The sequence below is a fragment of the Chiloscyllium plagiosum genome, unplaced genomic scaffold (genome assembly GCF_037043375.1).
Source record: "Chiloscyllium plagiosum isolate Xiang-an unplaced genomic scaffold, Cpla_swu_hap1 HiC_scaffold_36, whole genome shotgun sequence".
NCBI classification, from domain to species: domain Eukaryota; kingdom Metazoa; phylum Chordata; class Chondrichthyes; order Orectolobiformes; family Hemiscylliidae; genus Chiloscyllium; species Chiloscyllium plagiosum.
Window position 1 is genome coordinate 41252431 of NW_028270174.1, and position 13329 is coordinate 41265759.

General features: G+C 40.4%; 2 protein-coding genes across 13 annotated transcripts in view; one reads left to right on the top strand and one right to left on the bottom strand.

Moving 5' to 3' along the window:
• Positions 1–8801, bottom strand: part of bltp1 (bridge-like lipid transfer protein family member 1) — a 434366-nt gene extending 425565 nt beyond the window's left edge. For 10 of the 12 annotated variants that reach the window (XM_087980105.1, XM_087980108.1, XM_087980107.1 and 7 more), the window contains exons 1-3: positions 8674–8791; positions 2764–2904; positions 1362–1441 (exon numbers count right to left, since the gene is read on the bottom strand). The gene's annotated coding sequence lies outside the window, so the exon portion shown is untranslated. Of the gene's footprint in view, positions 1–1361; positions 1442–2763; positions 2905–8673 lie in introns of all 12 variants that reach the window. The other 2 variants (XM_087980106.1, XM_043674037.2) reach the window with 1 other exon arrangement.
• Positions 8415–13329, top strand: part of trpc3 (transient receptor potential cation channel, subfamily C, member 3) — a 254492-nt gene continuing 249577 nt past the window's right edge. Inside the window, exon 1 of the mRNA XM_087980116.1 lies at positions 8415–8517. The gene's annotated coding sequence lies outside the window, so the exon portion shown is untranslated. The remainder of the gene's footprint in view (positions 8518–13329) is intronic.

A 13329-nucleotide genomic window follows, 5' to 3' on the forward strand; every position in this document is an offset into this window, starting at 1 on the left:
TGAAGTTGTGGGCGGCACGGTGGCACAGTGGTTAGCACTGCTGCCTCGCAGCGCCAGAGACCCGGGTTCAATTTCCGCCTCAGGCGACTGACTGTGTGGAGTTTGCACGTTCTCCCCGTGTCTGCGTGGGTTTCCTCCGGGTGCTCCGGTTTCCTCCCACAGTCCAAAGATGTGCAGGTCAGGTGAATTGGCCATGCTAAATTGCCCGTAGTGTTAGGTAAAGGGGTAAATGTAGGGGTATGGGTGGGTTACGCTTCGGCGGGTCGGTGTGGACTTGTTGGGCCGAAGGGCCTGTTTCCACACTGTAAGTAATCTAATCTAATCTAAATTGGGAATTTGATCAATGTTAATATCAATATCACTTGGGCTCGTTAATCAGTGTACAAGTTGAAGTGGGTATGATTGAAGGAAGCACCAAGCAAAAAAACCAAAAGAACAATTTTGATTCAATAAAATTGTCATCAGCAAGTTAGCCCCTCTTCTGAGTTCTGATAGCAGGCCCACACATTAAACCAACTCCAGCTCTGCTAATAGACCTGCGATTCCTGCAATGCCACATGATAAATACCACACAAATCACTGCTCTGGCTGCCACATTCTAAGCTCATTCGCTTTTATAAAGAATTGGAATTCGTGGCTCATCTCATGTTCACAGGAAATGTTTGGATCTTGTGCAAACTAAACTGCATACACCATGAACTTGCTATTATTTTTCCAGAAATGTTTGTTCCATTATAAAAATGAAATACTTTGAAAGAAAATCTTCTAAAACTTTCCATCTGCTATAACATAAAGCTTCAATTGCAAATGAGTTAAAAACTGAGATTTTTATTTGACAGGGATTTGTAATTGCATGAAACAGACCAAAAGTAATTTTAAATTAAAACTAGATTTTGCTATAGCAAAACCATGAGGTCTTTTTTTTTACAAATATGCTGCTAATATATTCAGATTGCAGTTTCTAAAAGCAATTTCAGTTATACTTGACAATAAACAGGTGTGAAAAGATTGCATGTTAGCATGTGTAAAAATCTCCGTTAATGCTGAACAGATGAACAAAAAAGCTCAACTTTCCAATGGTAACATCGATATCAACATCAACTATGTGAGAACGTTGCATGCTTGACTCTAGAAAAGATTTTGTCAGTTCTTAAAGCTTCCAATGAATTTTAAGTGACCTTGTTTTAAAAGAAATAATGATAAAACGATGCAACAAATAGTGGAACAATTCAATCCATCATTCCTGTGCTGACTCTTTGGTGGAGATATCTAACCGCTCCAACCTCCTGCTGTTTATCCAGAACTATGTAATTTTATTCCTGCTTAAATATTTATTCAATTCTGTTTTGAATGTAACTTACGCATTTGTTTTGGTCTCCCTTCTTGCAATGCATTCCAGATTAAAAGAACTTGTCGCGCTCTCTGGATCTTTAGTCAACCACTATTAAAAGCAAGGAAAAGAAGATTCTGATTAAATTCAACATCAGTCTGCAAACAACCCTGTGCCAACAATAAAGCATCAAATGAAATTGAAAGAAATCAAAAGAAACAACTTATCAAAACCAGTGGTCCAGATTGGTGCTAACAAACTGCGTTTCCCTGATATTTCTCCCAGCTTTGCCTGGGATTGCGTCTCTGTCCATCTGCTTAGGAAGGGCTAGAGTTTTGAGTTTAATGCTATTGGTTAACCATTATGATGGACAGAAGTCCATTCATATAGCAGATAAAGAATGTTGGGACTTGTACACTAACCAGATTAATTAAAGGTTTTGTGGGGTAAAGTGGTTGTGTTCCTAACTCTGAGCCAAGATGTCCAGGATCAAGTACCGCCTGCTCCAGAAGTGTGTAATCACATCTCTGAGCAGGGTGACTGGAAAATATCTTACCAGAAGAACTCCATTAGTGATGTCCTGGGATTGAGATGATTGAACTCCAACTACCACTTCCTTAGTACAAAACACGAATCCAACCAGCAGTGTCCCTGCAATTCCCATTGACTTCAATCAAATCTCCTGTCCTCTTTTGAGCAAAGAAGGTGATCATGCTGGCAGGTGGGACTAGATTGGGTTGGGATATCTGGTCGGCATGGACGGGTTGGACCGAAAGGTCTGTTTCCATCTCTATGACTCTATGTCTCTCCAAGCTTTCCAAATATCTGCAATTCCTAATTCCTTGTACCATTCTGTTCAATTCCTTCTGCACCTTTGCTCATTCCTGAAAATCTTTCCTATTGTGATGACCAAAATTGAACACAAAATGCCAGTTGAGGCCAAATCAGAGTGTAATAAACTTTTGGCAGAACTGCTTTCCATCTGTATTTTATTTCTTCATTAACAAAGTCAAAGATTCCATATTAATTTTAAAACTGCTTTCTCAAACTGTTCTGCTAACAAAGATTTGTGTTAAGTACACAACCAGTTCTTTGCGTTCATGCATCACCTTCAAAATTGCACAATTCACTTCGTTTTGCCTCTCACAATCTTGTCTAAACATAACACTTCACATTTTTCTGCATTCAATTTCATCTGAGATGCGTCAGCGGATTTCACCAGTCTGTCTACATCTTCCCGGAATCTGCGATGTACCAACTTTTTAAAAGGATCAACAAAGAGGCCAATTCAATTGCAGAAAATTCCAAAGTATTTATATGCTTAAACACAGTTGTTCAGAACTGTAAACTAGATTTTTTTTAAAAGAAAGATTTTCCTAACAAAATAAATTTGACTAAAATCACATTGTGTTTTGTCAGATTAGATTACTTACAGTGTGGAAACAGGCCCTTCGGCCCAACAAGTCCACACTTGACAATTCTCTTCTACAGAAGTCCTTCAATCAAAAGTAGGTCCAGGATATCGCACATGACTACAAAAACTTCTAACAGACTTCCCCACTTTGACATGAAACCTAAAATACATGATTAAAAATAGAAATGAATCCAGAGTACGCAGGATCAAATAAAATATGTTCATAATTAAGTTTCAGGTATTACTAAATGTCAATACACTAATAAAAGGCCATTTAAAGCCTGATTTAAAAGATTCAGCAATAAACTTTGTAAAGATCACACCTATTTACTTACTTTTCTGGAACTGGGACTAAAAAAGGAAGTCCCTACTATAAACCAGAGTCTACTGCAGTTTTAAAAATCTTGTTTACTGGACCACATTGAAAGCTGTACATAGTATTGCATTTTCCTGGAATGGTAGGAGCAGAAGCCAACACCACAAGAGCTGATGGATTCTGAACTCGAGGAAAACTGCTTGGCAGTTCTGATTTACCCCTGATGAGGTGATCATGGTTTCTGTCTGTGTGTTGGCAGGGGATGGGGGCAGGGATGCAAGAGAATTACTGAGCCCACAAAGAGAAAGTGCTGAAAACTGTCTGTCTGTTTCTCTCTCATGTGGAAGTACCAGAATATTTCTAGTAATAAATGGGTGTCTCCCACTCAAATTTGCCCCCACTGCAAATGCCAAGATGAAGGAGAAAGAAAACACCATTAAAAACAGTGATAAGAATAATTCTGAACCAATGATTTAAAGAGAGCATCAGTTTGCAAACAATCCTGTGCCAATAATAAAGCACTAAAAAAAAAGGAAGAAACTGAGAGAATTAACTCATCAAATCTTGTGGTCTTGTCTAGTGCTATCGAACTGCACTTCCCTGATAATTTGCCAGTTTTGTCTGTCGTTCTGTCTCTGTCCGTTTGGGAAGGTGGAATTTACAAAAGGCTAAAATTATAACTTAGCAATTCATATTTCCGGATTGCTATTATTTAAAGTCAACCTGTCCAGAATAAAATTAATTTTCCATTATGTGGCGAGAGCTTTATTTTAACCAGAACGCATCAGGCTGGGGACTTTGGATAGCTTGACTAAATCTTTCTATATCGTAAGTACTCGAGGAGTCATGAGGCATGATTGCCATTGCAACACCTCAACGAGTCATGCTAACTTTAAAAAAGAATCAGTTAAATAATGCCAAATCCTGGAGAAGATTATTGGTGCTCAAAATCTCCAGTGATTTCAACTGTAAACATGACCACAGTACAGATCTAATTATCTAAATGGGTCAGCCAGTAACCAATGAATTCAAGTTACGCTCCAGAGTGGTTGTTATAGAGATGCAAGCATGGAAACAGATGCTTCGGTCCAACTCATCCATGCCAACCAGGTATTCTAACCTAATCTAGTCCCATTTGCCAGCACGTGGCCCATATGCCTCAAATCCTCATATACCCATCCAAATGCTCTTAAATGTTGTAACTGTACCCCACCACTTCCTCTGGCAGGTCATTCCATACACATACTACCCTCTACATGAAAAAGTTGCCTTTTAGGTCTCTTTGAAATCTTTCCCCTCTCACCCTAAACCAATGCCCTCTAGTTCTGGACCCCCCCCCCCATCCCAGGGAAAAGACTTTGTCTATTTATCCTATCCATACCCCTCATGATTTTGTAATCCTCTATAAGGTCAACCCTCAGCCTGTGATGCTCCAGTGACAACAGCCCCAGCCTATTCAGCCTCGCCCTAAGGCTCAAATCGTCCAATCCTGGCAATATCCATTTAAGTTGTTAAACATTCCAATCCATGAAATACTTGTGTGGAGCAAAAGATCCAGCGGACTACCTACGTCCCTACCCTACCTCCATCCACTTCCCACTTTAAAAAAACTCAGAATTAATGGGAACTCATAGAAACCATAAATTTTTGCTGCTTTTTCACTATTGTGTTCAACATGTGTATATTTATTTGATATTATTAGTGAATTAATTCATGCCAAAAATTAAAGTACCCTGTATAGGAATTTTGATTGGAAAAAAGTAGAATGTTTATTTGAAATATTCTGATATAACGTAAAATCATGATAATCTTCTGGAGGCACCTATATCTTATCTATCAAGCAAAAATCAACAAAACTGGTCTAAAGCTAGCAACAAAATCCTGAAAAACAGCATTTCAATTATTTAAAACAGCAGCTTCCAAAATGGCCAACCCCTTCATGAAAGTTCCCAACAAATTCCAAAGCCATTAAAATTGACTTAGGTTGACTAGAAGAATCCAGAGTAATAAAATTAGACGTATGTAAATTACCCAGTCTCTTGACCTTGTGGGATCATGTTCAAATAATGATTGAAATTGGTGAGTGGTGAAAATAGCCTCTTTATTCAGCAACCACAGTATTACAAGTTTGAGGCGGCAATAGAATCCTGAAATACAATTCTTACAAGACCCTTTTATACACAGTTCTTACATGTTAAAATTCCATCACTATAGTGTGCACAAAGCTTGGAGGAAACAGGAGATGTCGTAAATATTTGCTAAATGCTGGCTACTGATAGGATTAAGAGTATCTGGTCAACTTGCATAATTAAGGGGTGTTAGTCCATATGTCTTTCAAGTTAGTAAATGTTACTAAAGGTACTCGGCCTATATGCTCTCAATAAGCTAGAAATTATACCTGTACTTAACAAAAGATATTAAACTGATCACCACAGCTAGGTTGTCAGATTTGTTTCTGGATTAGTGGTGCTGGAAGAGCACAGCAGTTCAGGCAGCATCCAAGGAGCAGTAAAATCGACGTTTCGGGCAAAAGCCCTTCATCAGGAATACAGCAATCAGATTTGTTTACTATTTGCTTGTGAGAGTTTCATTTATTCACGCAGTTCCACGGAAGCACCATTACAAAAACACACACACACACACACACACACACACACACACACACGCTCTCTCAGACACACACAAAAACACCACTCATATTCTCACTCTCTCACAGGCTTACACTCCATCACACTCACCTTACCAAGCACACGCACATGCACTCTCACATACACTCATACGTACACACTTTCTCTCATGCATGCACACACACAAGTCTATGGGGTGAATTTGCATTCACAAAATCATATTTGCAGATACATTCTATTTTGCTCAAAAAACACAATCTGCAGGCAGTCAATGTAGATATTCTATCCATGTACTATTTTATATATTCCTACTTTGGAAAGAGAGCCAGTCTAACTCAATATTGGGATACAGACAAACTCTAACCTCACATCTTTAATGCACTATCTGAGCTGAGATATCATCCTTGTCTTATAAAACTAAGTTATCTCGAGAATGTGACTTAAAAGAAGTTCTGTGATTTACATATTAATGAACCAAAACCAGCAACCAATTCTAAAAGATAAAAGACTTAACAGCAATCTCGGTTTGTTCAATATATCATTTCAGTTGCATGGCTTGTAATCTGTTGCTATAAATTCTCTGTCTTATGATCCTATTCCACAGCTACCTGATGAAGGAGCAGCACTTCAAAAGCCAGAGTTTCCAAATACACCTGTTGGACTATAACCTGGTGTTTTGTGATTTTTAACTTTGTCCACCCCTGTCCAACACCAGCACCTCCACATCTTGTCAGTTAAGGGGATAGCAGCCCTGTTAAAAGGTATTCAACAAGTTCATACTAATTGGGGAAACTGTTTGGTGTTCTGTAATCTCTTCAGGTCCGAGACAGTTGCTAAGCGCTGATTAACATCATAATGATGGGGATGGTATTGTTCATGATATGGAGTTTAATTCAGATAAATGCAAGGTGCTGCATTTTGGGAAAGCAATTATTAGCAGGACTTATACACTTAATGGTAAGGTCCTAGGGAGTGTTGCTGAACAAAGAGACCTTGGAGTGCAAGTTCATAACTCCTTGAAAGTGGAATCGCAGGTAGAGTCATAGAGATGTACAGCATGGAAACAGACCCTTCGGTCCAACCCGTCCATGCCGACCAGATATCCCAACGCAATCTAGTCCCACCTGCCAGCACTCGACCCATATCCCTCCAAACTCTTCCTATTCATGTACCCATCCAAATACCTCTTAAATGTTGCAATTGTACAAGCCTCCACCACATCCTCTGGCAGCTCATTCCATACGCGTACTACCCTCTGCGTGAAAAAGTTGCCCCTTAGGTATCTTTGATATCTTTCCCCTTTCACCCTAAACCTATGCCCTCTAGTTCTGGACTCCCCCACCCCAGGGAAAATACTTTGTCTATTTATCCTATCCATGTCCCTCATAATTTTGTAAACCTCTATAAGGTCACCCCTCGGCCTCCGAGGTTCGAGAGCAAACAGCCCCAGGCCTGTTTAGCCTCTCCCTTTGGCTCAGATCCTCCAACCCTGGCAATATCCTTATAAATCGTTTCTGAACCCTTTCAAGTTTCACAACATCTTTCTGATAGAAAGGAGACCAGAATTGCATGCAATATTCCAACAGTGGCCTACAGCCGCAACATGACCTCCCAACTCCTGTACTCAATACGCTGACCAATAAAGGAAAACATACCAAACACCTTCTTCACTATCCTATCTACCTGTGACTCCACTTTCAAGGAGCTATGAAACTGCACTCCAAGGTCTCTTTGTTCAGCAGCACTGCCTGCCTGCCCTGACTGTTTGACTCACTTCTGTTCTCAGCTGTACCTGTCTCAAATCGATCTCTTTCCTCACTACCTCCCTGGGTCCAACCCCCCGCAATTGTCTCTCCAAACAATCCACTCGATCTGCTAAGAGTCGCATCCAACAGCATTTATAGCAGATATAATCCACAGTAACCCTTAAACTTTTTTTAAACTCCCACATCTGACCACATCTGAAGAAGGCTCATGCCCGAAACATCGATTCTCCTGCTCCTTGGATGCTGCCTGACCTGCTGCGCTTTTTCAGCAACACATTTTCAGCGCTGCCTTTCCATGTCCCCACACTCTGTCTGCCCAATGGGACAATTTCTATCTCGATATCTTGCTATTTCTTCCTTAATGATACATTCAAACATTTTCCTCACTATTTGCTATTTTCCAATCTGTCAGAACCACTCCAGAGTCCAGCAAATTTTGATAAATCACCACAAGCACATTTGCTATTTCCCTCACCATCCTCTTTAATACCCTGGGAGGCATTCCATCAGGGCAAGGATACTACCTTTCGCCTCATTAACTTACCTAATACTACTTCTTCAGTTCCCTGTACATATAAACACAAATTATTGAGAAGAATATGCAGAAATTTGCAAACAAATCTATTTAATTAGATCAAATCTAAAACACATTTAGCAATTAAGTGAAATGACAACATAAAATTCAATGATTAAAACAAACATATTTGTGACAAAACTTAAAATGTTAACATTTTAGACAAAATGTTTAACCTCAAAACAAACTTCCGTTCATCAGTGAAACTAAAATTTAACCCGCTCTACCCTACCCTTACAATCAATGCTCTTATAAAAACAGCACAGACTTATTCAAGAATGGACAACAATCTGCGTCAGGGAGGGCAAATAATTCAGCAACAAAGCAGATCTCATGGTACGCATGCGCAAACCAAGCCGTATAATGTCTGCCGGGATATGTAGTCTCCCTGAATCACTTCGAACTCTTCCAATTTCAACAACCGCTAGCCCCGTGGGTACGGGGTGCTGGATCTATCCATCGTGCCCTTCAATGGTTTCAAACAGAAGAGGTGGGTACGTTCTGTTGTTATCCGGTGTGTCGTTCCGGATTTTGTCTGATGAAGATTATCTTTTTCCTTTCAGCCCGCAACCCCTCCCTGGCAAAGAAACGTACAGCTCTTCACCCTCCTCCCTCGATCTTGCCCGTAACCGAGTTGTCTCCTTACCGTTCCCTCATCCTGCAGAGGCCTCCTGCTCCATCGGGGCCCAGCCGTCCAGGGCGGGAGCGTTAGCGGCAACTCGCGAGGGAGCGCGAGCGGCACGGGGTGACGCGAGATAGCTGTGAGCGAGCAATGCTCATGCGCGCCCAGGCGGCTGTCAGTTAGTCGTGACGTTTATCAGCGGCTCCGAGTGCCTGCGGCTTATTCCTGGACTTGTGCAGGCAAGGCTCAAAATAACAAAAACAAAAATTGTAGGAAAAGCTCAACAGGTCTGGCAGGATCTGTGGGGAAAAACCAGAGTTAACATTTCCCGTCCCGTAACCTTTCCTCAGAACAAGACCATTTTAATGTTTCATTTCAACATATGACTATTTCTTTTTTGAAAGTAATAGGGGTTTGGAGGCAAATGGTAATGTAACCTGGTGAAAACACACAAACGAAAGCAAATGCTGGAGATTTTGAAATTCTGAACCTGGGTTTCGAGTCCAGGGGCGAACTCGAAATGTTCGCTCCGTTTCGATTTCCTTAGCTGTTGCCACATCTGATTATTTTTTAATTTCAAAATTTACTTTATTCCGACTTCCTCTTGCCTTTTTTTATTTTTACTGAAAGCAGCAACTGTGGAGAGAGAAATGGTTGACAAGAGACAATCTTATCAAGTTATTTTTCTGTTGAATTTCAAAATTGTTAAAAATCATGCACCAGATTATAGTCCAACAAATTTATTTGCAAGTACAAGCTTGGCAGTCCAAATAAAACCTGTTGAACTATAACCTGGTGTGTGATTTTAAACTTTGTCCACTCCAGTCCAACACCGGCACCTTCACTTCAAAATTGTTGGACTTGAGCAGGCTTGTTACTACAAGGAAGTGAGAAGTCATTTATAATGTGCAAAGGCAAAACAGAAGTTGCTGGTAAAGCTCAGCAGGTCTGGCAGTATCTGTGAAGTGAAGTCAGACTTCAGATGCTGGAAATCAGAGTCTAGATTAGAGTGGTGCTGGAATATCACAGCAGGTCAGGCAGCATCCCAGCTCCTCGGATGCTGCCTGACCTGCTGTGTTTTTCCAACACCACTCTAATCTAATTTCAGATCCGGTGACCGTTTCTCAGAACTCCGAGGTGTGAGGAAGGGTCACCGGACCCGAAACGTTAACTCTAATTTCGCCTCATAAATGCTGCCAGACCTGTTAAGCTTTTCCAGCAACCTCCGTTTTTGTTTCTGATATACAGCGTCCACAGTTCTTTTGGATTTTACATATAAAGGCCCTATTAAGGATTATTTTACAAGGCCGTCAAAATATCGATGATGGACCTATCCTCCAAATAGTTTGTGAAAGGTTACCAGCTGAATCGAGGCGGCAACGTAGGGAGCGATTTTTTAAATTAAAATTCAGGCAGTCGGCACGGAAGGCAACATCTTCAAAGATTTCTTTAGATGGTTAGCACGAACAGATTTCATAGTGTTTAGAATTTTTTCTGCCGACCTGTTGTAGGCTGTGTAGTATATGTGGTTTGTAGCTTTATGCGAAGAGCCATACTCCAGTGTTAGCAGATTGCGTGAACTGGGACATGAGAAAATATTCTAGTGAAAGCCTGAAGTATGGCTCTGCGCAGAGTGCAAATAATTGGTAAATGTTCAGCCATTCACATTATTGTGGTATCCAGTCTTCGTCTCTTTAAAGGCTTCCAGGACCTCCTTTTTATATTAATATAGGCTATTTGGCCCCTGACTTCCTCAGCATTGGCCACTTCCAAGTGGTGATCTGGAGCTGTTCTCAGTGGTGCGTGGAAGCAACTTCATTAATTGTCACCATTATAGTTCAGGGGTAAGTCCCACCAACCAACCATACATGTTGCCATCACGCATTTCTGACTATTGCTGGGATGTCTACTGATATGAAAAAATCCTGCCCAACATTTAAATCTAATTGATTTTCAACAAACTCCCAACTTCATACATCTGAGCCATTAATTTTGCATCTCTAGATGTTGTGTGTTTCTTGCTTTTATTACCATAGTAAAATAGACTGAGAGTATTCAACTCTCTCCATATTCAACATTTGATTTCACTACATGAGATTTCGCTGAACTAAACAGTTTTTTAAAGAACGCTAAAATGCTGTGATCATCTGAGAAGCCAGAGAAACCTACATGGAAAATACAAAACCAGCTGCATCAGAATTACAATTCAGACCATAAAATGTAGAGGCAGAAGTAAGCAATTCGGCCCTTTTAGTCTGCTCTGCAGACTAACTCTTGAATCGCTTAAAAATATAGATCAGCCTTGAAAATACTTCATGACACAGTCTCTGCAGTCCTCTGTGGTAAAGAATTCCACAAATTATTGTCTGAGAGAAGAAATTTGTCTTAAATGAGTGACCCCTTACTCTAAGATTATGCCTTCTGGTTATAGGCTCCCCACAAGGAGAAAAAACTTACAATCATAGAATCTCTACAGTATGGAAACGGGCTATTTGGCCTATCAAGTCCACACTGGAGGGAATATAGGTACTCCAAGATGGAGGATGGGAGAAAATTGTGGTTGTAAGTGCTGCACCTTTTTTGAGATTTTTTTTCGATGTTGGTGCTGATTTCCTCGAATTCTTGGAACAGAAATTATGTTTTATAAGCTGTTACACTGTTTTGGAACAAAACAAAGTTACTTTTAAAACAGAAAGAATTGAGAGTGCAGGTGCCACATGGGAGGTGAAAAAGGAGCAGTGAGCCTGCAACAGCTGACTGACCAGGCAGTGAACTTGCACAGCTGACTGCTTGTGCTGTTTAATAAGAAGTATCTGTGGGCATGGGAGTTCAGTCTAAGAAAAATAAACAGTGAGATTCACAGTTGACCTTGGAGGGACCTTTGGAGAACTGTTCAAGACATGGGAAGAGCTAAGTTTTCTTTTTAAAGACAACCTTACTTTTTTTTGTAAATCTACAATAGTTTTGTTTGAATGTTTAGTGAGATCTGTCTCATTATTGAACTTTCTTAAAGTAGAAAACATAGGTATAAAGTTAACTGAGAGCAGTGCTTTTTAGAGCAGTAAAACTGTGCTACTTTCTGGGTCTGTAGATTGTTAATGTGCAAAGATGGCTTTTAGTAGAGTGATGTGCCCTTCCTGTTGGATATGGGAGATTAGGGAGAATTTCACTGTTACAGATGATAATATCTGCAGGAAGTGTGTTTGGTTGAGAATCCTATCGGATCACATCAATAGGTTGAGGCAGCAGTTAGCAGTAATAAGGAAGTTAACAGCCGCTGAGGTGTGATGGAAGGTACAAAAACAACAGATACAGCCAGGTAGATGGGTTACCTCAAGGAAAGGTAGGAGAGATAGGCAGGTAGTCCTGTGGCTATCCCCACCTCAAACATTATAGACGTTAGGGAGGATATTCCTGGGAATATGCCTAGGGAAGTTATTTGGATGGAAAGGAGAAATGAGAAAGGGATGATCACCTTATTGGGATTGCACTATAGACACCACCCCATAGTCAGTGGGAAATTAGGAAGCAAATTTGTAACGTATCTGTTAGAAAAATAAGGTGGTAATGTTGGGGATTTGAACTTTCCAAACATACACTGGGACTGCCTTAGTGTTAAGGATTTGGATGGAGAGGAATTTTATTAAGTGTGTACAAGAAAATTTTCTGATTCAGTATATGGATATACCTATTTGAGAAGGTGCAGAACCTGATCTTCTCTTGGGAAACAAGGCAGGGCAAATGACTGACTCGTCAGTGGGGGAGCAGTTTGGGGCCAGTGATCATAATGCTATCAGTTTTCAAATAGGAATGGAAAAGGATAGACCTGATCTAAAAATTAAAATTCAAATTTGCAGAAAGGTAGATTTTGACAGTATTAGGCAAGAATTTTCAAAAGTTGATTGGGGGCAGTTGTTCACAAGTAAAAGGATGGCTGGAAAATGGGAAGCCTTCAAAAATGAGATAATGAGAGTCCAGAGACATTATAAGACCATAAGACATAGGAGCGGAAGTAAGGCCATTCGACCCATTGAGTCCACTCCGCCATTCAATCCATGGCTGATGGGCATTTCAACTCCACTTACCCGCATTCTCCCCGTAGCCCTTATGTTCCTGTTAGGGTGAAGGGTAAGGATGGTAGGTTTGGGGATGGATGGATGACTAGAAAAATTGAGGTCCTGGTTAAGAAAAAGAAAGAAGCATATGTCAGGGATCATGTGAATCCCTGGAAGAGTAAAAGGGCAGTAAGAGTATACTCAGGAGGGAAATCAGGATGGGAAAAATGGGACATAAGATAGCTTTGATAAATAGGAGAATCCAACGGGATTCTACATATATTAAGGACAAAAGAGTAATTAAGGGGAGGATAGGGGCCCTTAAATATCAGCAAGGCACCCTGCGTGTGGAAATGCAGTAGATGGGTGAGATACTAAATGAGCATTTTGCTTTACTACAGAGTTTTTACTACGGAGAAAGAGTAATTAAGGGGAGGATAGGGGCCCTTAAATATCAGCAAGGCACCCTGCGTGTGGAAATGCAGTAGATGGGTGAGATACTAAATGAGTATTTTGCTTTACTATAGAGTTTTTACTACGGAGAAAGATATGTAAGCGAGAGAATTGGGGGAAGAAATAGCGATATCAAAAAAGTGTCAAAAAGTCCAGGAGCTGCTGGACTTTT